General features: G+C 46.2%; 1 protein-coding gene across 2 annotated transcripts in view; it reads left to right on the top strand.

Annotated features, from left to right (window-relative positions):
* The first annotated feature begins 21,988 nt into the window (after positions 1-21,988).
* Positions 21,989-23,679, top strand: part of KIAA1958 (KIAA1958 ortholog) — a 127,477-nt gene continuing 125,786 nt past the window's right edge. Inside the window, exon 1 of one of the 2 annotated variants that reach the window (XM_073663422.1) lies at positions 21,989-22,399. The gene's annotated coding sequence lies outside the window, so the exon portion shown is untranslated. The remainder of the gene's footprint in view (positions 22,400-23,679) is intronic. The other variant, XM_073663370.1, reaches the window with a different exon arrangement.

Here is a 23,679-nt window from a genome sequence, read left to right as displayed (position 1 = left end):
TGAAGCTTTTGTGTATCTCAAGGAGAGGTTCACCTCTGCTCCCATCCTTATGCAGCCTGATGTTACTAGGCCGTTTTTGGTTGAGGTTGATGCTTCCTCTGTGGGGGTTGGCGCAGTATTGTCTCAGGATAACGGGGATGGATTACATCCCTGTGCCTTTTTTTCAAAAAAATTTTCGGAGACTGAATTGAATTACGATATTGGTAATCGGGAATTATTGGCTATTAAACTCGCATTTGAACACTGGCGCCACTTCTTGGAAGGTGCGGAATTTCCCGTTCAGGTTCTTACGGATCATAAAAATCTGATATATCTTGACGCTGCCAAGCGCCTGAATGCCCGTCAGGCTAGGTGGGCACTGTTTTTCTCGCGGTTTAATTTCTCCGTTACTTACATCCCTGGTACTAAGAATGTTAAGGCGGATGCCTTGTCTCGCAGTTTTTCTCCCATAGTCGGTGCTGAGAAAGAGGAAAACATTTTACAAGAAGGTGTTGTGATAGCTGCTTTAGACTCCGTTTTGGAAGATGAGATTCTTAAAGCTCAGGAGAATGCCCCATCTAACACTCCTCATGGGAGGTTGTTTGTGCCTGGGACCTTTAGGAGAGATTTGTTTGTTGAGTGTCACGAATCTCGGTTGGCAGGTCATCCCGGAATCTCTGAGACCAAGAGACTGGTGGGTCGCAGTTTTTGGTGGCCTGGATGGCAGAAGGAAGTCATTAAGTGGGTACGCCAATGTACTGTATGTGCTAGATCTAAGTCCTCACATACTCCTGCTGCGGGGTTGCTTTGTCCTTTGGAGGTCCCCAGTGCTCCTTGGACACATTTGGCTATGGACTTTATAACTGACCTTCCCCCCTCTGAGGGTTTTACTGTCATCTGGGTGGTCGTGGACCGTTTTAGTAAGATGTGTCACTTGGTTCCCTTCATCAAACTGCCCTGCGCTAAAACACTCGCTAAGGCCTTTGTCAAGGAAATTGTCAGACTTCATGGCGTTCCTACTGACATTGTTTCTGATAGGGGTCCTCAGTTCGTGGCTCGTTTTTGGCGTGCCTTTTGTGACAGGTTGGGAATTCATTTGTCGTTTTCGTCCGGATATCATCCTGAATTTAATGGCCAGACAGAAAGGAAAAACCAGGATGTTGAGCAGTTCTTGCGTTGTTTTGTGGCAGACAATCAAGAGGGGTGGTCTGAGTTTCTGCCACTTGCCGAATTTGCTCTGAACAATCATACATCTTCTTCTGCTGGTTGTTCGCCTTTTTTTTGTTGTTCTGGGAGACATCCGTCGTTTGGGTCGTTCTCCAAGTTGGGATCTGCCGTGCCTGAGGAGGAGAATTTTTCCGGTGATTTGGAAAGAGTTTGGACGGATGTGCGTGGTAATCTTCAGGAGGCCAACAGAAAATCTAAAGACTACTTTGATAGGAAACGACAGGAGGTTTTGTTCGCTGTTGGTGACATGGTTTGGTTGTCCTCTAGGAATCTGCGGTTGAGGATTCCTTCTAAGAAATTGGGTCCCAAGTTTGTAGGGCCCTTTAAGGTGCTTCAGGTTGTCAACCAATCTGCTGTTAGGTTGGAGGTTCCTACCTCCTGGAGAATTAATCCGGTCTTTCATGTCTCTCTGTTAAAAAAAGCTGTTGTGTCGGATGGTGACGCCTCTGCCTCTGTTCCTCCGGTGGTGGAGGACGGGGAATATGAAATTTCTCGCATCCTTGACTCTAGACGGTATAGAGGTAGTTTGCAGTATCTTGTGGCCTGGAAAGGTTTCGGACCCGAGGATAACTCTTGGGTGAGGTCAGATGATGTTTCCGCGTCCAGACTTATCAGAGCGTTTCACAGGAGATTTCCTGATAAGCCTGGTCCTAGGGGATCCGGAGGATCCTCTTAGAAGGGGGGGTACTGTTAGAACCTTGCTGTTAGGTTTTTTTTCCTTTGCTGGTCACATGACCTTGTTGGCCTATTTAATCCTGCTCTGCCCTTCTGGCTTTGCTGGACTTCATTGTATATCTACTTTCTAGCTAGCCTGTGCTCTGTGTCTTGCTCTGTTAGTTTGCTTGGTTTACTGACCTCTATGTTCTTTATATTTTGTTTGTTCGTCTGTCTGCTACTATTTCAGTTAGGAGGTGTCCCATATTCCTCCCAGTCCTTAGTACTTGTAGGGATTCCTCCCCCACATCTATAGGTCTTCGTACAGACTAGCTTAGGACTTTAGCAGGTCTGATCGCAGGATCAGGTTCCCTGTTACATCGTAGGGATTCAGCTGAGTTCTATCGTAGGGACAGATCTCCTCTCTTTCCTTAGCTCTGGTAGCAGAACATAACACTTATTCTGAAGACCGCCAGCAGAGATTTAATCGCTGCCATCGCGGAAATAGCTCTCAATATTCTGAAAGGGCGGCTTCCTCTCAAAGAGCGCCAAAGACTGTGATAGGTCACCATACGACCAGAGACGCTCTGAATGAATTAAAAATTATGTTGAGCGCGCCGTCAAATCCCTTCAAAACACCATCACAAGTACTCGCTACCTCAACGCCAGCCGCTAGAGGACGTTTGCTGTCAAAACAGAGAATCGCGCCGCTGTCGCCGAGCGCATGGTTAATTTTTTAAATATTAGCATTGAAATGTATTGTAACCTATAGATTTGCTTGTATAATGTTGTATTTTGAAATCTATTTACACCTTTTTCCATTTCTTGATTTGTGTATACCTCTACGTGAATCTATAATAAATGTATATTTTTTTAAACACTTTTATTACGTCATTATTATGAACACTACAGAATGCTAACCCTAGGGATCCTGGGGCTGCCTTTTCTCACAAAAACATGTCTTGACATGTTTTTCTTACATACGGCGCTTACACATTAACCTACAACCTTGAGTGAAGGGCATGTGGGCGGTCATGGGGGACGTAACAGAGGCTGAACATGGGCTGCTTCCGGGGCGGGGACGGAACTGACGTAACAGATATTGACACACATAGGGGCGGTAAGGGTTGGCTTCCGGGGGCGGAACTGACGTAACAGGTATTGACACACATAGGGGCGGAGAGTGGGGAGGAGAGGGGAGGGGTTTAGACCGGAAGTGGGGGGGACAGGTGCCAAAAAGGGGCGGGGCACCTGTCAAAAATCGGAAGTGGGCGTGTTGACGAGAGGTGGGTGCTCTTACTACTACCATGCTTTTATCTAACGAGGAACTGGTGGCAGTCCTTCCGAGATGATCAAAGAGAATCCCAGCACTCAAATGTAGAATAAATTACTGTTTATTTCAGTTTCAACACAAGATTAAATGTTTCAGCCCATCCCAGGCTTTTTTCACTGGTGCTGGTGAAAGGAGCCTTTCAGCCTGTCAGGGTTGTGAGCGAGTGAGGTCACGTCAGCGACGGCATGGGCCACATTCTCTCACTCCCCATGCCTCCCTGGGCCCATGTAGACAGGGGGTGTCTGTAAAATTTAATTTGCGAGATGCGAGGGGTGGGATAGGCATGATTCCTCCGGTGACATCCTTCACAGTTTCCAATATATAGGCCCCTGAAAGTCCATTGAAATCTGAATAGGCTCCTTAAGAAACAGATTTTGGAAATTTCTTGAAAAAATTTGAAATTGCTGCTAAACTTTTAACCATTCTAATATCCTAACAAAATCAAACGACGTTTAAAAAATGATGCAGATGTAAAGTAGACATATGGAAAATGTTTTTTATTATAAATAATATATAATAAAAGTTTAAAAATTGCAAAATTTTCGCCAAATTCCAACGTTTTCACAAATAAACGCAGAAAATATCGACCTAAGTTTACCACTAACATAAAGTACAATGTGTCACAAAAAAACAATCTCAGAATCACTGTGATCCGTTGAAGCGTTTCCGAGTTATTGCCATAAAGTGACACTGGTTAGATTTTAAAAAATTTGGCCAGGTCATTAAAGTCAAAATTGGCTTGGTCACTAAGAGGTTAAAGGTCTTTTACATGAGATAACCTAGTGTGTCAAGTGAGCAATGTGTGTTTTCAGTCATTGCCAACTTTGAGACATCTGTGTCATTGTATTTATGTGCTACTTTTTTATTATGTTTCGACTCCTTTTCTACCAAATTATATTTTTTTGCTACAATGGCTTTTCAAATTTAATTTGAATTAATAATGTTTATTCTTTTTGTCTGCTTTCAGATTTTTGGCCACTGGAGAGAGTTTTGCATCACTTTCAATTTCGAGTGGGTAAATCAACTGTTTCTAAAATTGTTAGACGCACATGCAACGTTATCTAGAAGAAGTTGCAGCCCATAGTGATGCCTTCCCTACCCGAGGATACTTGGCTTCAGGTCGCAGCAGGCTTTCCGACTGTTGCCAAATTCCCTAAGTGCAGTGGTGCAGTTGATAGAAAACATGTAAGAGTGATTCAGCCACCTAACTCAGGATAAGTCTTATTCAAGTACACTGTGTTCCAAATTATTATGCAAATAATATTTTCTCGGATTTTCCCAAATTACCTATATGAATTGCAGTCATTGTAATTTTGCAGTCAAATAACTATTAGCGTACAATTGAAAGGTTTTTGTACAAACTGCCTATGATAACAGTATATTTAAAAAAAAAATAAAAAACTCAAACTGCACTCAAAATGCATGTTCCAAATTATTATGCACAGCAGAGTTTTCAACCTTTTCATTTTAATAAAGAACAAAAAAATGGTCATTTTTGAAATTATAAGCATTAGCAGGTTATTACAAACTGAAATCAAACAGTTTTCAACTCAAAACTTTATTCTAGGTGATGTAACATTTGCACATAGGACCCCTTGTTCGAAAGGAGCTTCTGAACTCTCTCGTGCATTGAATTTGTCAGGTTTTGGATGGTTTCTGCTGCAATTGTTTTGCATGAGGACAGAATACCCTCCCAGAGCTGTTGCTTAGATGTGAACTGCCTCCCGCCATCATAGACACTCCTTTTGATGATGCTCCAGAGGTTCTCAATGGGGTTGAGGTCAGGGGAGCATGGGGGCCACACCATAAGTTTGTCCCCTTTTATGCCCACAGCAGCCAGAGATGCAGATGTGTTATGTGCAGCATGAGACGGGGCATTATCATGCATGAAAATGATCTTGCTGCGGAATGCACGGTTCTTCTTCTTGAACCATGGGAGAAAGTGCTGTTTGAGAAACTCAACATACATTATGGAGTTCATCTTTACCCCTTCAGGGATCCAAAAAGGGCCAACAATCTCTCTCCCCATGATTCCAGCCCAAAACATTACTCCACCTCCTCCTTGTTGGCGCCGTAGCCGTGTTTGCATGGGGTGTCCATCAACCAGCCATCCTCCACTCCATCCATCTGGACCATCGAGATCATTTCAGAGCGCCGCAGGTCAGGGTACTTATGCTGCTAGCGGCCGCGACCAATCAGCGAACCGTATTACTGGGGATCGGGCAGCGGCGCCGTCCCTCCCTTCACACTTGCCGTCGGGAGATCAGCAGCCCAAGCCGCTGATCTCCCGACGGTAGCCGCATGGGGGTCAGCGGCGCCGCAGGTCAGGGTACTTATGCTGCATCGCCGCTGACCTCTGTGCAGAGCGGTGTTTAAACTTGGCGCCAATCTCGCTGATTGGTCGCGGCTGCGACCAATCAGCAGAGCGGTATTTAAATTTTGCGCCAAAATCGCTGATTGGCCGGCGGCGGCGACCAATCAGCAGAGTGGTGTTTAAACTTGGCGCCAATCTCACTGATTGGTCACTGGTCCTCCCTTCACACTTGCCATCGGGAGATCAGCGGGCCAAGCCGCTGATCTCCCGACGGTAGCCGCATGGAGGTCAGCGGCGCCACCCGTCGGGGTACTTGTGCTGCCAACAGCAGATGAGCCGCTAACGGCCGCCATCTTTTTCTGAAATCCCGCGTCGCTGATTGACCGCGGCCGGACCAATCAGCGACGAGGGATTTCCTGGACAGACGGGATAAGACGATTATATATATTAGATTTTTCCGTGATCCTAACAGCAGTGGCTGATGCTCATTACCAGTTTGTGGCCATTGATGTTGGTGCCTATGGCAGACGAGGGGACTCCTGGGTGTTGCGAACTTTACAGATAAGACTGTAAATTCAAGATGGCTTTAAGCTCCCAGCCCCTAAACCTCTTCCAGGAACCACGTAACCAGTTCCGTTTGTGATGGTATTGGTTGAGCTTTTCGTTTGAAAACAAACCTGCTGCACCCATACCCACGAAGTGGGCTCAATGTACGGAAGAGGGTTTTTAATTTTCGGCTTTGCAAGTTTAAAAAATGGGGTTACTTTTTAGGGATTTCTGCTGTTTTGGCACCACAAGCAATGTGACAAGGGGTGACATAATTCAAATAGTGCTTCTTCCCTTCCAATCCCTGATGTGCCTCAAACAGTAGTTTCCCACCATATGTGTGTACTGACGTACTCGGGAGGAATTGCACAACGCATTTTGGGGTCCATTTTCTTCATTTACTTTTAAAAAATTTTCATGGAAAACTTTTTTCATTTTTGCATCTAAATATTATAAACTATTGGCATGCCAGAGCCGGTATGTCACTCTCCACAAGGAGAAACGTTACCCCTTAGACCTCAGTCCAGAGCCTCTCACCTAGCCTAATCAGTTCTCATACTTTGTACTGACGGTGGCCAACAGCCCGAAATACCGTGTCTGCAAATTGAGATTCTGATTTGACTATTATCCTAAGTCATATTGCAAGACTCGTTAAAGGGTTGATTGTGACTTGTAGAATTGCTACTGCCAGTAGGTGGCACTATAGAGTTCAAGTCCTCTTTTTCTCTGAAGAGTTAATTTGAGTAAACTATCGTGAAGCACTTGTGGGTCCAAAGTGGTCAGTGTGATCCTAAATTCATTCTTTGAGGGGTGTATTTTCCAAAATGTGGGAGTTGTCTGCTGTTTTGGCACCTTGAGGGCTTCTCAAATGCGATATGGCATCAGCAATCTAAGCAAGCCAAAATTGTGCTCCATCCCTTTTGTGCCATGCTGTGTACCAAAACAGTAGTTTCTGATCACATATGGGGCACTATACAAACAGCAAAAAATTGTGGGGTTTATTTTGTCCTAATTCCCTTCAGAAAATGAAAATTTTGGGGCTAAAAACATTTTCATGGAAAAAAAAATGTTTCACTCTACTTTACCTTAAAATTCCTGTTAAGCACCTGAAGTGTTAACAAACTTCCTGAATGTGGCTTTGAATACTTTGAGGGATGGATTTTTTAACCCCTTCATACCTTGGCCAATTTCCATTTCTTCCTCCCCTCCATCCAAGAGCCATAACTTTTTTTATTTTTCTATCCCCATAACTGTATGAGAGCTTGTTTTTTGCGGAACAAGTTGTACTTTTGAATGACAGGATTCATTTCATCATGTGATGCACTGGAAACTGGGAAAAAAATTCCAAGTGTGTTGAAATCACAAAAAAAGTGTAATTTGACAATGTATTTTTATTTACTATGTTCACTTCATGGTAAAACTGACCTGCCAATAAAATTCCCCAGATAAGTACGATTACACAGATACAAATGATGCAGTTTTTTTTTATTTAAGTGGTGAAAAAAAATTCAGAAATTTGTAATAAAAAACAACAACAAAAAAAAACAACTAAAAACACGATCTACTATTAACGCCAGCTACAGGCTGACTTTCAGAGAATTGTCATGACAAGCACGGAGGTCTTCAGCAGACCCCCGGCTGTCATGGCAAACCATCAGCGCCCTGTAATCACGTCATAGGCATATGGAATGACACGCCCCTATACTGGTTCATGTTAAATGACTCCGCCACCAGTGGCTGTTAAAGGCACATAATGGCTGATTATATATGCCATCATCTGCCAGCAAAGATACGGGCTCAGCGTAAGCATCAAAGGCAGGGACGCAACATATGACTTACATGTACGTCATATATCGTGAAATGGTTAAACGTGAACTGCCCAAAGAGTGAGTGAAATACAGGTGTATCTCACTAAATTAGAATATCATCAATAAGTTAATTTATTTCAGTTATTTAATACAAAAAGTGAAACTCATATATTATATAGTCATTACAAACAGAGTGATCTATTTCAAGTGTTTATTTCTGTTAATGTTGATGATTATGACTTACAGCCAATGAAAGCACAAAAGTCATTATCTCAGTAAATTAGAATACTTTAAAACAACAGCTTGAAAAATATTTTTAAAATCCGAAATGTTGGTCTACTGAAATGTATGTTCAGCAAATGCACTCAATACTTGGTAGGGGCTCCTTTTGCATCAATTACTGCATCAATGCGGTGTGACATGGAGGCGATCAGCCTGTGGCACTGCTGAGGTGTTATGGAAGCCAGGTTGCTTTGATAGCAGCCTTCAGCTTGTCTGCTTTGTTGGGTCTGGTGTCTCTCATCTTCCTCTTGACAATACCCCATAGATTCACTATGGGGTTAAGGTCAGGCGAGTTTTCTGGCCAATCAAGCACAGTGATACTGTTGTTTTTAAACCAGGTATTGGAACTTTTGGCAGTGTGGACAAGTGCCAAGTAGTGCTGGAGAATAAAATTTCCATCTCCAAAAAGCTTGTCGGCAGAAGGAAGCATGAAGTGCTCTAAAATTTCCTGGTAGAAGGCTGCGCTGACTTTGGTCTTGATAAAACAAAGTGGACCTACACCAGCAGATAACATGGCTCCCTAAACCATCACTGATTGTGGAAACACTAGACCTCAAGCAGCTTGGATTGTGTGCCTCTCCACTCTTCCTCCAGACTCTGGGACCTTGATTTCCAAATGAAAATTGGAACTCTGAGACCTTGTGGAGTGTGTCAATGACGGCCTTCTGGACATCTGTCAAGTCAGCAGTCTTCCCCATGATTATGGAGCCTACTGAAACAGATTAAGGGACCCTTTTAAACGCTTAGGAGGCCTATGCAGGTGTTTTTTGTTAATTATTTTAATTTACTGAGATAATGACTTTTGTGTTTTCATTGGCTGTAAGCCATAATCATCAACATTAACAGGAATAAACACTTGAAATAGATCACTCTGTTTGTAATGACTCTATATAATATATGAGTTTCACTTTTTATATTGAAGAACTGAAATAAATTAACTTACAGGACAATCTTAATGAAGGGCCATGGTGGAGTAGAATGTACCAAATTCATTAAGTGCATTTTGTCAGTACGTGCGCCTCCTCCGCATGCCTCGCCCGAAATGCCTCTGCCAGGGACTGAAGTAACATTTCAGCTGTAAGTAATGGTGTAACTTTTGATTAATTCAGCAATGCACCTATGCACACCCCATCCAAGCTCTGCCCACTCTGGTAGAGCTGGTCAGGACTGAAGTGTAGTGATGAGCAAGAACTAAAATGCTAAGGTGGTCGATGCTCGGGTCGAGCAAATCGTAATGCTCGGGTGCTCGACCGGAGCAACGAGCCCAATGTAAGTCAATGGGAAACTCGAGCATTTTTCTGGCGGCCCCCCCAGAGGTTTGCAGGGGGCCTAAACATTGCCCAAGTCTATGGGAACAGTGCTCAAATGACATGGGAACAGCATGGGGAAGACCCCTGGAAGCATCTCAGACTCCCCGGTCACTGCTGTGAACAATGTTGTCAGAGTATTATGCCACTATTACAGACTCACAATAAAACATACAAAAATAAAACCAAAATGAATTTTCCTGTAAAAAAAATGTTAAGGAACATTCTTTCCAGGGTAATGACATATATAAGGCAAAATAAATAACCCCCCCGCCCAAAAAATGCTCCTCCACATCTTAGGTTATGTTAACACATAGCGTTTTTGCATTGCTTTCAAAGGTGAAAAATACATTCACTGGTAAATGTCATTTTAATATTTTACTACCTTATCTGCCCATGTGGTGTGTGAGACATGATCAGATACATCCCGTTTCATTTACGAAGGAGGGACTTTGAAAATCACAAAGCCTATTTTTATAGGGCCATCAGGCGTCCCTTACTATTGTTAATGGGCCAGTAGTTGGCCCTCATTATTGTTAGAGGGCCATCAGCTGGCTATGCTTTGTTGTTCGCATTATTAAGGAGCGGGTTCCCTATACTGTCATTGCGTATGCAGTCACTGCAAGGTTTGCCCAAAAGTTCGACACACCCCAATACATCTTTGAACAGACATAGAGGAGGGCCTCAGTAAAAAAAAAGTTCCCATTATAAAGGAGTGGGTCTCCTATACTGTTATTGCGTACGCAGTGACTGCCAAAAATTTGGACGCACCCCAATACCCCTTTGAAGAGACGTAGAGGAAAACCTCAGTAAAAAAAAAATGTTCCCATTACAAAGGAGTGGGTCACCTATAGTGGTAATGCCCATGCAGTGACTGCAAGGGCTGCCAAAAAATTGGACGCACTCCAATACCCCTTTGAAAAGACGTAGAGGAGGTCCTCATTACATTTTTTTTTACCATTGTTAAGGAGTGGGTCTCTGTCACACTGACACTGCGTACAGGAGGTCAGGGGCCTAAGCTGACCCTAAGCTGGGGCCCTGACTAATCCCTCTACATGGAGGTACTGTTAAAGGTACAGAGGTCCAGGCCGCCAGTGTAACCCCTACCTCCTGAGGATCCCTGCACCTCAGTAATCTAGTCCTGAGAAGGACCCCGATCACAACAATAGGGGACAGGAAATAATATGCCAACACACAGTACTTAGATGAATGAGACAGTACAAGGGTCAAACCAAAAAAACCACCTTGCATACAAAAACTACACCGCAACTACAGAGGGAACACCAACGGGAAAGGAGATAAATGATAAAGCGAGGAAGGGAAAAACCACACCAAATACACTTAGCTCAGAACTCCAAAATACCACGATCCGCTCTGTTTGTCTGTATGAAATGCTTTCACCGACACTTCCCTAACAGACCGGCAGGCATTTGAAGGAGTCCCACTACTGCAGCATTGATTGCAGCTGGGCGAGGCAGGACCTCGTCTAGCACAGAGAGAGAGAGTTAACTCCCTCACTGCCGAAAAACACAAAACACCAAAAACTCAGCTGCGAGAAGTCAGGCTGTGTAATCGTGACGATCTTCGTGGCGACACACCCGTGACAGTACCCCCCCCTTCTACGAGGGGCCTCCGGACCCTCAGGGCCAGGTTTATCCGGGTGAGTCGTGTGGAAGGCCCGAACTAATCGGTCTGCGTTAATATCCGACGCAGGAACCCACATCCTCTCCTCAGGACCATACCCCTTCCAATGAACCAGGTACTGAAGGGACCGGCAATTAAAGCGTGAATCGATGACCTTCGATACCTGGAACTCCAAGTTACCATTGACCACCACTGGAGGGGGAGGTAAAGGTGACGGTATCACCGGCGCCACATACCTCTTAAGCAACGATCTGTGGAACACGTTGTGAATTTTAAACGTAGGGGGGGGGAGGTCAAGACGGAATGCCACCGGATTAATTATAAAACTGATCCTGTACGGCCCGATGAACCTGGGACCCAGTTTCCAGGAGGGAACCTTAAGTTTTATATTCCTGGTAGACAACCATACCCGATCGTTCACACTTAGGTCCGGACCAGACACTCTCCTCCTATCAGCCATACGTTTGTATCGGTTCCCCATAGTATTCAGATTCTTCAGCACCCCACTCCATACTGAAGCGAGTGATGACGAAAATCGTTCCTCCTCAGGAACCCCCGAAGAGCCCCCTCTACTGAAAGTACAAAACTGGGGGTGAAAACCATATGCCCCAAAAAACGGGGACTTACCAGTGGATTCGCTCCGCCTATTATTAAGAGCAAACTCCGCCAGAGGTAAGAAAGAAGCCCAGTCCTCCTGGTTCTCTGACACAAAACACCGGAGATATGTCTCCAAGCTCTGGTTCATACGTTCCGTCTGACCATTGGTCTGAGGATGAAAAGCCGATGAGAACGATAAATGCATCACCCGCCGTGTACAAAATGCCTTCCAGAATTTGGACACAAACTGAGACCCCCGATCTGACACCACATCGGAGGGTACCCCGTGAAGCCTCACAATCTCCCCAATGAACACCTGCGCAAGAGTTTTAGCATTAGGAAGAGCGATAAAATGTGCCATCTTGCTGAACCTGTCCACTACAACGAGTATGACCGTTTTACCCGAAGACGGCGGGAGGTCCGTAATAAAGTCCATAGACAGATGAGTCCAAGGACGCTCCGGGATCTTCAAAGGTAAGAGGGCCCCAGACGGACGGGTATGTGAGGTCTTAGAGCGCGCACAAACCCCACAGGACGCGACAAAAGTTACCACCTCCCTATGTAAGTTAGGCCACCAAAACCGACGCGAGAGGAGATCCACCGTTGCTTTACTCCCCGGGTGTCCTGCAAAAACTGAGTTATGGTGTGCCTCGATCACCTTTTGTTGCAACTGATCTGGAACAAACAGTCTCCCTGGAGGTCCAACAGGGGCGTCCCCCTGAGCCTCCAATACCTCCTCCTCAAGCTCAGAGCAAACTGCCGAAACCACCACCCCCTCCTGAAGGATAGGAACCGGGTCGTCCGTATTCCCGGCCCCAGGGAAACTACGAGATAAGGCATCCGCCTTTACATTTTTTGACCCAGGACGATATGTAACAACAAAATTAAACCTGGTAAAAAACAATGACCACCTAGCTTGTCTGGGATTCAGACGTTTAGCGGACTCCAGATATAGCAGGTTCTTGTGATCGGTGATGACGGTGACCGGATGGACTGCTCCCTCTAAAAAATGGCGCCACTCCTCAAAAGCTAACTTAATGGCCAAGAGTTCCCTATTGCCGACATCGTAATTCCTCTCAGCGGACGACAATTTTTTAGAGAAAAAGGCGCACGGATGCCACTTACCAGGGGACGAACCTTGTGACAATACTGCTCCCACCCCTACCTCGGAAGCGTCTACCTCTACAATGAATGGCTGTGACGCATCAGGTTGAATGAGTATGGGTGCCGAGGCAAAACATTTTTTCAAGGAGGAGAAAGCTTGACAAGCCTTGTCAGACCACCTAGAAAAATCCGTCCCCTTTTTTGTCATGTCTGTGAGAGGTTTAACCATGGACGAGAAATTACGAATGAACTTCCGGTAATAATTAGCAAACCCCAGGAAACGTTGTAGTGCCTTAAGATTCTCTGGCAGATCCCACTCAAGAACTGCCCGCACTTTCCCAGGGTCCATACGAAAACCGGACGCTGAAACCAGGAAGCCTAAAAACTGGAGTTCCTGTACGGCGAACACACACTTTTCCAATTTGGCATACAGTTTATTATCCCGCAAGATCTGTAACACCTGCCTAACATGCTCCTGATGAGACACCAGATCCGGCGAGTAAATTAAGATATCATCCAGATATATGACAACAAACTGTCCCACCAGGCGGCGAAAAATGTCATTAACAAAGTGTTGGAACACCGCCGGGGCATTAATCAGACTGAATGGCATGACAAGGTTCTCATAATGCCCCTCTGGAGTGTTAAACGCCGTCTTCCACTCATCCCCCTCCTTCATCCTAATCAGATTGTACGCCCCCCTGAGATCCAACTTAGAGAACCATTTGGCGCCCACGATCTGATTAAAGAGATCGGGAATAAGTGGGAGCGGATACGGATCTCGGACCGTTATCCGATTAAGTTCACGGAAATCCAGGCAAGGGCGTAGGCCTCCATCTTTCTTCTTCACAAAGAAGAACCCTGCGGCCACCGGTGAAGATGAAGGTCTAATATGCCACTTAGCCAGACTTTCAGAAATATAATCCTTCATGGCCTGCCTCTCAGGACCAGAAAGGTTATACAACCTAGCTTTAGGTAACTTGGCCTCAGGGAGCAGTTTTACAGAACAGTCATACTCGCGATGAGGAGGTAGTTCCTGACACCCTTTCTCCGAGAATACATCCTCAAAGTCCGCCAGAAATGGAGGTAAGACCCTAGGAGTAACCGCACCGATGACCGTATTCATGCAGTTTTTATTACAGAATTTACTCCATTGGCTTATCTCTCTAGATTGCCAATTAATAACCGGGTTATGCTTAGTTAACCAAGGAAGGCCCAAAACTATAGGAGTGGGAAGACCCTCCAACACGTAGCAAGACAACAGTTCCTTATGTATCGCCCCCACTTGAAGTTTTACGTTATGCACAGCTTGCAAAAAACTTCCCTGATAGAGGGGCCTGGCATCGATCGAGAATATGGGGATGGGTTTAGCCAACTCACTCAATCGCATACCTTGAACCCGGGCAAACCGAGCGTCCACCAGATTAGCCCCGGCCCCACTATCCAGAAGAACAGATATCCTCTCAGTTCTCGTACCCACCACCACCTCCGCCGGTATGAGAAACTGAGATGAACCTAGGGACGAAATACCTACTCCCAGATTGCCGTCCACCACACAACCTGGGATCAACAGTTTTCCGACGACTCTTCACTCTGCAAGGGACGGGATGGACAGCCCCAAATAAAATGTCCCTTTCTCCCGCAGAAGAAACACCTTCCTGTCTTATGGCGCACCACCGGTCCCCTCCCCCGAAATGATGTCCCTCCTAATTGCATAGGCTCCTCTGGACTGACCAGGGGACCCTCCATATAAGGAACCCTTGTAGAAGGTGGAGTCATCACAGGGGGCGGAGTTGCCCCCACCTCTCCCGAAGCCGTCTGTCAATGCGAATAGCAAGGGCCATAGCGGCTTCCAGTGACGCGGGAGGGTCATACTGAGCCAACACATCCTTTCATTTGTCGGATAAACCTTGACAAAACTGGCTCCTAAGAGCCGGGTCATTCCACTGGGTGTCCGTGGCCCACCTACGGAACTCCGAACAGAATTCCTCCGCCGGACGATCTCCCTGCTGGATCCTACATAACTTAGATTCAGCAAGGGAGATCCGATCCGGGTCATCATATACGAGACCCAGAGCTGCAAAAAACCTATCCACTGACTGGAGAGCCGGGGAGCCTGGGGGAAGAGAGAACGCCCAAGATTGTGGGTCCCCTTGTAGGAGCGAGATGACAATTCCCACCCTTTGTTCTTCACTCCCCGACAACCGAGGCCGCAGCCGAGAGTACAACTTGCATGCCTCCCGGAAAACAAAAAACTTGTCCCGCCCCCCAGTGAACCTGTCAGGGAGAGCTACTTTAGGTTCTGGTCCGGCTTGCTCCTGGGGATACAAAACCTTGGACCTAACGTCCGCCAGCTCCATGGACAAACTCTGCAACTGCCGAGGTAGACTGGCTACTGGATCCATGGTAGCTGGAGAGAATCTTAGTGGGTCGGTGAAAATGTCACACTGACACTGCGTACAGGAGGTCAGGGGCCTAAGCTGACCCTAAGCTGGGGCTCTGACTAATCCCTCTACCTGGAGGTACTGTTAAAGGTACAGAGGTCCAGGCCGCCAGCGTAACCCCTACCTCCTGAGGATCCCTGCACCTCAGTAATCTAGTCCTGAGACGGACCCCGATCACAACAATAGGGGACAGGAAATAATATGCCAACACACAGTACTTAGACGAACGAGACAGTACAAGGGTCAAACCAAAAAACCACCTTGCATACAAAAACTACACCACAACTACAGAGGGAACACCAACGGGAAAGGAGATAAATGATAAAGCGAGGAAGGGAAAAACCACACCAAATACACTTAGCTCAGAACTCCAAAATACCACGATCCGCTCTGTTTGTCTGTATGAAATGCTTTCACCGACACTTCCCTAACAGACCGGCAGGCATTTGAAGGAGTCCCACTACTGCAGCATTGATTGCAGCTGGGCGAGGCAGGACCTCGTCTAGCACAGAGAGAGAGAGTTAACTCCCTCACTGCCGAAAAACACAAAACACCAAAAACTCAGCTGCGAGAAGTCAGGCTGTGTAATCATGACGATCTTCGTGGCGACACACCCGTGACAGTCTCCTATACTAGTACTGTACTGAAAAACATTTACCCCTGGGGGGTATACATGAACATACTGTATAACATACAGAATGTTAGAGGTAGGCCTCTAAAAAAATCTCCTATGGGCATCATAAACACCCTTAAAAAAAATATGTGGGTATTGCATCACGGTCACCCTAGTGATATGGTGGTGGAGGATGAGAAGGAGGAGGACAACAAAAAATAGAAAAAAATCTGGAAGCGTATACCCATGTCTGGGTGTGAAGAGGAGCATGGGAATAGGCCCCCACCCCCGCCCAAAAAAAAGCCACTGGATTTGACTTTATGTTCCGCTGCTGTCATCCGGTGGTGATGAGAAGTCTGGCACAATCCAGCCCTTGCTCATTTTAATAAGAATCAGCATTTTCAGTTGAGAGGCGGATTCGCCTATCAGTTATAATGCCCCCGGCGGCACTAAAAGCCCTAGCGGCAGGGCAGGCCAGAACCTCCAAGACGTAGAGAGCCAGTTCTTGCCACATGTCCAGCTTGCATACTCAATAATTATAAGGCACAGAGGAATCACGGAGGACGTTGGTACGGTCGGCAAAGTACTCCTTCAGCATCTTCCAAAACTTTTCCTCCTTGTCGGAGTACCCTGCGCATCAGGGCCTGAGAAAACTGTCCCACACCTTTGAAAGGTTCTCCTGCCTCTGCTGCGTCGTATTTGTGTCTCCTTCGCTTGTACTCCTTCGTTGTCCAAGGAACTGTGACCTCTGCCGCCAGCAGATGGGAATTTTTTAAATAATTCCGCAACAAGGGCCTTCTGGTACTGCAACATTTTACTAGACCTCTCCGAAGCAGGAAGGAGAGATAGAAAGTTCTCCTTTTAGTGTGGATCTAGAAGTGTGACCAACCTGTAATTGGGACATGAAGGTCGTTCGACATGATGTGGGTGTTTGTTATACTCCCTCAGCAGGCACAATTTCATCTTGCCCACAGCCTCGGCATACACCATCACCATCATGTCCACTTCCCCGTCCCTTGCCACGCAGCTTGATCATTTTAAATGGAGTGTAATACTTGGCCCGGTCCACAAAATGTCTGTATTATTACTGCAGTAATATGGGATCACGTGTGAAGACCACGGTTTTAGGCAGTGGCCTTGTAGAATAGTATTGGTTCAACAAAACATGCTGGCTGACTTTAAATGGAGGGTAATATTTGGCCTGCTCCAAAAAATGTCACAATTATTACCGGAGTAATATGGGATCATGTGTGATGACCACGGTTTTAGGAAGTGGCCTTATAGATGTGGTATTGGTCAGCGACTAAGTGTGAATAGGTTCAAGAAAACACGCTGGCTGACTTTAAATGGAGGGTAATATTTGGCATGCTCCAAAAAATGTCACAATTATAACCAAAGTAATATGGGATCATGTGTGATGAAGGAAAAGTTTCTCTGCTTCCACAAAAAGGCAATGCGAATAAAATAAAAAAAATCTGGCTGTATTCTGCTAACAAGCAAATGGAGCATTAAAGTGGTGTACTGTATTGCTTTTTAAGCAAATAATCAGGATTAAGAGCAAAAAAAAATAGCCCTGATATGTAGGGCAATGGATATCTGTAACAGCAGCAGAAAGAACGTGCAATGGACCCTATAGTGCTGTATACACTGTCCACAAACCCTGCCTAACTTCTGCTATCACCAGAAATATATGCAGCGGAATTAGTCCTTATAAGGACTGTTAGTTCAGATGTGTATATATAGCTGTGGAATACCTGACTAAAACAACCAGCAATTCTGTTCCTCACTCAGCAGCATCTCTCCCTACTCTGCTTGTTTCCGGGGTACACTGTGATGAGCATAGGGCCACCAGGTCTTAAGCTGTGTGCCCACGATGCGTTTTTTAAGTGTTTCCGCGGCGGCAAAAACGCTGCAGAAACGCTTAAAAAAAGCATGGTAGAAGGCCTGCCATGTTCCCCAATGATAATCCGCATGTGCTGTGCACATACTGCGGAAATTTCTGCTGCGGATTATCATTGCGGAAAAAAACGCAGCACTACCAATTATTTTGCAGAAGTGCTGAGTTTTCGCCGCCATTGACGTGCACTAGAACGCGCCAATTCTGCGAGACTGCATCTGTACTTGTGTAATTGGCGCATTCTAATGTGCGGATGGTACCCGGGTGTGGAGGACAGGAGACTCCTCCACACCTGGGTACCATTAAAAGCTGTAAAAAAAAGAATTAAATAAAAAATAAAGATTATATTCACCTTCCGACGGCCCCCGGACTTCTTCTCTCTGCTTGCCGACAGATCGCGCAGGACTGAAGGACCTGCGGTGACGTCACAGTCATGTGACGGCAGGTCTTTCAGTACAGCGTACTGCGATCTGCCGGCAGCCAGCACAGGAGCGGAGCAAGACAGCGCGGGTCATCGGAAGGTAAGTATAGGTTTATTTTTAACCATTCTCTCGGGTCACACTATATAAATCCATGCCGTTTGCATGGATTTATATAGTGTGACCTAGTTGTCAAGCACTTTCCAAGTGATGCTAAAATCGCTTGGAAAGCGCTTGACACCCGCATGCGGAAATGCCAGTTGAAGAACGCTTCACATCCGCATGTCCCTGGCATGAAAAACGCATGTACAATCCGCATGTGTTTTTTTCTGCCAGGCAGATGCAGAAACGCTCAGGAAAAAATCCTGAGCATTTCTGCATCGTGGGCACATAGCCTTATATAGACCCGATGACGCAATGCGGCCAGCCAAATCACTGTAATGCCACAACCAACATGGCTACGTCATTACAGTGTGTGGCAGGTAATCCCTGCATGTTAATTGGCTCTCTAAAGAGCGCCAAACATGCAAGGAGAGACCCGAGCTCCCGCTTGAGAATGCCGGAAATACTCGCCGAGCATCTCAAGCAATGAGATGCTCGGGCGAGAATGCTCACTCATCACTACTGAAGTGACATTTTGAAATATTTTACACCAGAAAACTGTACATACTTTGATGTATTGGCTCTGGAAGTCTATGTTCCCAAGATGATTATTTGTTGAGTTTTCAATGTTGCGGATTTTCTACAGCGTTTCTGCACCTATTAGCTAAACTAATTTTTTTTCATTATATATTTTTACATGCATTATTATCGTGTTTTTGACGCTGCAGTTTCTGTCTCTTTTTGGTATTTAATGTTCTAAATAAAACGGTTTTGCTTTTGATACTTCCTAGTATTTGGCTTGGACAAAACTTCACTGATACAGTCATGAGTAATTTATATGCATTTTTAGGCTGAGTTCACACAATGCGTTTTTCATGCGTTTCCGCGGTGTTTTTGCAGTTGCGGAAACGCATGAAAAACGCATGGTAGAAGGGCAGCAATGTTCCCCAATTGAAATCCGCATGTGCTGTGCCCATGATGCAGCATGTCAATTAATTTTGCGGAAACGCTGCTCTTTTGCCGCCATTGACTTGCATTAGACCGCATGGAATCCGCATCACTGTATATGTTGATGCGCTTTTCATGCGGTCTAATGTGTGGATGGTACCCGGGTGTGGATGAGAGGACTCTCATCCAGACCCAGGTACCATTAAAAAAAAAAGAATAAAATAAAAAATATATATATTCTCACCTTCTGACGGCCCGCGCAGCGCTCCTGCTTGATTCCCCGCACTTTGCGGTTGAATGAAGGACCTTCGCTGACGTCAGAGTCATGTGACGGGTCACGTGACGCTGACGTCGGAAGGTCCTAAAGTCTTCACTGCCGGCAGCCGGGACCGAGCGAAGCAGGACACCGGGGGCCATCAGAGGGTAAAGTATATATTTATTTTTTGACATTCACACACTATATAAATCCATGCCGGTTGCATGGATTTATATAGTGTGAAGTTGACAAGCACTTTCAAAGTGATGCTAAAATTGCTTGGAAAGCGCTTGTCAACCCGCATGCGGAAATGAAAGTGAAGACCGCTTCATTTCCGCATGTCCCTGGCAGGAAACCGCATGTACAATCCGCATGCGTTTTTTCCTGCCAGAGAGATGCAGAAACGCTCAGGAAAAAATCCTGAGCATTTCTGCATCGTGTGCACATACCCTTAGTACGTTCACACAAAATGTAGCGAAATTGAGGTTGTTTCAAAAACGCACCACTATGGCAGTGAAAAAAGAAAAAAAAAAAAGCACAGTGTGCATGAGATAGATATAAATCCCAGTCACTGTGCTTGAGCTGTAAAATGCATGGGCCATTAAGCTTCTATGCAGGACGTAAAAATAATTTTGCCTATATAAATACTTAGGCCACAGCCCCACTATCAGTATTTGGTCAGTATTCAGTCAGTATTTTTTCTCAGGAGAGGGAGCCAAAACCAGGAGTGGGTGATAAATGCAGAATTGGTGACTTGTTTCTATTATACCTCTTCTCTGATTGTTCCTCACCTGGTTTTGGCTCCCACTCCTGAGAAAAAATACTGACCAAATACTGATAATGGGGCCGTAGGCTAATATGCATGACAGAACTCCCACGGGCCAAGTGGGACTTCTTCCCTTTGCATTCATTATAGTTACACTGCTATGGAAAGATTTCCTCACAAGAAAAAAGAACCATAAGGCTATGTGCCCACGATGCAGAAATGCTCCAGATTTTTCCTGAGCGTTTCTGCATCTCCCTGGCAGAAAAAACGCATGCGGATTGTACATGCGGATTGTACATGCGTTTTTCCTGCCAGGGACAAGCGGAAGTGAAGCGTTCTTCACATGCATTTCTGCATGCGGGTTGTCAAGCGCTTTCCAAGCGATTTTAGCATCACTAGGAAAGTGCTTATCAACTTGGTCACACTATATAAATCCATGCAAACGGCATGGATTTATATAGTGTGACCCGAGAGAATGTCAAAAAATAAATGTATACTTACCCTCCGATGGCCCGCGCTGTCTTGCGTCACCGTCCCGGCTGCAGGCAGCGTGAAGGACCTGCCGACGTCAGCGTCGCGTGACCCGTCACATGACTCTGACGTCAGCGCAGGTCCTTCATCCCATCGCGAACTGCCGGGAAGCGAGGAGGAGTGCAGCGCGGGCCGCCGGAAGGTAAGTATATATTTATTTTATTCTCTTTTTACAGTTTTTTTTTAATGGTACCTGGGTGTGGATGAGACTCTCCTCTCCTCTACACCCGGATACCATCCGCACATTAGAATGCGCCAATTACGCAAGTACAGATGCAGTCTTGTGTCAGGGGCCCTCTGTGAGGAGCCGTGTGTCAGGGGCCCTCTGAGGAGCCGTTTGAGGAGCGGTGTGTCGGAGGCCGTGTGTCAGGGGCCCTCTGTGAGGAGCAGTGTGTCAGGGTCCCTCTGTGAGGAGCCGTGCGTCGGAGGCAATGTGTCAGGGGCCCTCTGTGAGTAGCCGTGTGTCAGGGGCCCTCTGTGAGGAGCCGTGTGTCAGAGGCAATGTGTCAGGAGCCGTGTGTCGGAGGCAATGTGTCAGGAGCCGTGTGTCAGGGGCCCTCTGTGAGGAGCCGTGTGTCAGGGGCCGTCTGTGAGGAGCCGTGTGTCAGGGGCCCTCTGTGAGGAGCCGTGTGTCAGGGGCCGTTTGAGGAGCGGTGTGTCGGAGGCCGTGTGTCAGGGGCAGTGTTTCAGGGGCCCTCTGTGAGGAGCCGTGCGTCAGGGTCCCCTCTGTGAGGAGCCGTGTGTCGGAGGCAATGTGTCAGGAGCCATGTGTCAGGGGCCCTCTGTGAGGAGCCGTGTGTCAGGGGCCCTCTGTGAGGAGCCGTGTGTCGGAGGCAATGTGTCAGGAGCCGTGTGTCAGGGGCCCTCTGTGAGGAGCCGTGTGTCAGGGGCCGTTTGAGGAGCGGTGTGTCGGAGGCCGTGTGTCAGGGGCCCTCTGTGAGGAGCCGTGTGTCAGGGGCCCTCTGTGAGGAGCCGTGTGTCAGGGGCCCTCTGTGAGGAGCCGTGTGTCGGGAGGCCGTGTATCAGGGGCCGTTTGAGGAGCGGTGTGTCGGAGGCAATGTGTCAGGGGCTGCAGCCAGTGCCAGCTTTTGGCGCGCACCTACGTTCTCCTCACAACAATGGGACAACCTGGCCGTGCACGCGCCTTCTAGAACGCCTGACAGAACTGTCCCAACCGGGGAGGGAGCGGGGGGCGGAGCCAACACAGTGGATTTCCCGCCTTCCCTCATAGTGGATGGGAGGTGGCGAGGCGAAGCCCGACTGTATGTGTTATTACATACTTCCTGTGGTATATTTATGAGCGTGAATTCAATTTCCGGTAGCAGCTCCGGACTTGTTCCCCTCCTCCTTGTGTTCTATTTGTATCCCCCTCGTATCGCCTCCCCTCACTGGCCAATATCAGATCATCGACTGGGCGGAGCTGCGGTGAAAGGGGATACTGTCTAGGTTATTATACCCCTCCCCACAGACACACACAGCGGTGGATGGGGGAGAGGAGTCCCCCTAAAAGAGAACGGCAGGAGAGGACGGGAGAGAGCTGCTTATCTGCCGGGCAGTGGGAGGGCCATTCAATAACACCTCAACTTCTGTAGTTCAGCCAGAGAATTCCTATGGGGACCCACCTGCAGGTAAGTACTTACACTGGGGGGAGGCTTTTGTATGCAGAAAGGTCACCATGTCTGGAAGTGTATCGATCGGCTGCTTATTACATGAGCTGAAAGAGTCCTATGACATCAGCCGCTTCTCTGCGTCTTAGAGTGCTATTGTGATGTCACTGATCGCTCTGACGTCATGTTTAGAGCACGAGCCTCTGATCTCAGCCTATTAGAATGGTGATCAGCCTTCCTGGTAGTTGTTTGTGTGCTGTCTGCTCCATACATGTGTAGCGTGAGACTCCTGTCCTCCAAAGACACTCAAATCTCATATTATAATTAAGAAAGGGCCAGATATTTCAAGATTTTATTAAAAGTGATTTATCCCAAACCACATGAGGACGTCTCTAAGCCTTGAACTTAGCTCAGACAAGTCTTCTACTTAGCATTCCCCATCTTCCTTTATCTGCCGGTAATTAATTTATCCCTTTATGTCTCACTTGTCTCCTCAGACTCCCTGTAACAAAGGCTCCACTACAGCCAGTCTGTCCTGGGGTGCTAATACTTATTCATTCAGTCTTATACGATGCAGTCATATTAAAGGCGCACATCGACGCTGCAGAAGGCTATGCTTTTTTTCTTCAGTACAATAAAGACCTGTTTAATTATTCTCCTCATGCAGAAGGGCCATTTCAAGGATAAAATGTACAGAGGGAAGAATTCCGGAGATTACCAGATAAGGTGTTATATTATGCTGTATCTTCCTTTTTTTTTTTTTTAATTTTTAGAGTAGGGGAAGATGCTTATAGTTCACAATATGGACAAGGTTTGCAATAAAATATGACTTTTCTATAAAATTCCATTTATTAAGTATTCTGAGTTATTGTTGGAAATAATAGGCTGTGTATAGATAGCATTGATGGAAATGATATGCCGTGTACGTTCTTCTGCTTGTCACAGTCACGCTCCTTTTGATAAAACACACATGGTTTTAGCTTGCATGATACAAAATTCTGCAAAAGTAGCCTTATGTAGCAGTAGTGATAGTGCTCGGCATATAAAATATTAATTATGCATATAGAATGACTAAAGAGGCATCATATCAATATATCCTTTACGTAACTCAAAGAATATTATTATTATTATTATTAGTCTTTTAGGACATTTTATCTATATAGTTCCTCTTTAGGCCAGTTTCAACATTCTCGATCGGTACATGGACCACTATGTCCGGACTGCCCCCTGGTCTCTTAAACAGAACTCGACTGCATCAAATATGCTTGTTGAATTTGCAGCTCCACAGCCAGTCTGTACTT

Source organism: Phyllobates terribilis, unplaced genomic scaffold (genome assembly GCF_046119375.1).
Source record: "Phyllobates terribilis strain yellow unplaced genomic scaffold, ASM4611937v1 Scaffold_1__5_contigs__length_1240528914, whole genome shotgun sequence".
Taxonomy (NCBI): Eukaryota; Metazoa; Chordata; class Amphibia; order Anura; family Dendrobatidae; genus Phyllobates; species Phyllobates terribilis.
Note: the sequence above shows the minus strand (reverse complement) of the source record. Positions and strands in the feature narration are given on the sequence as shown.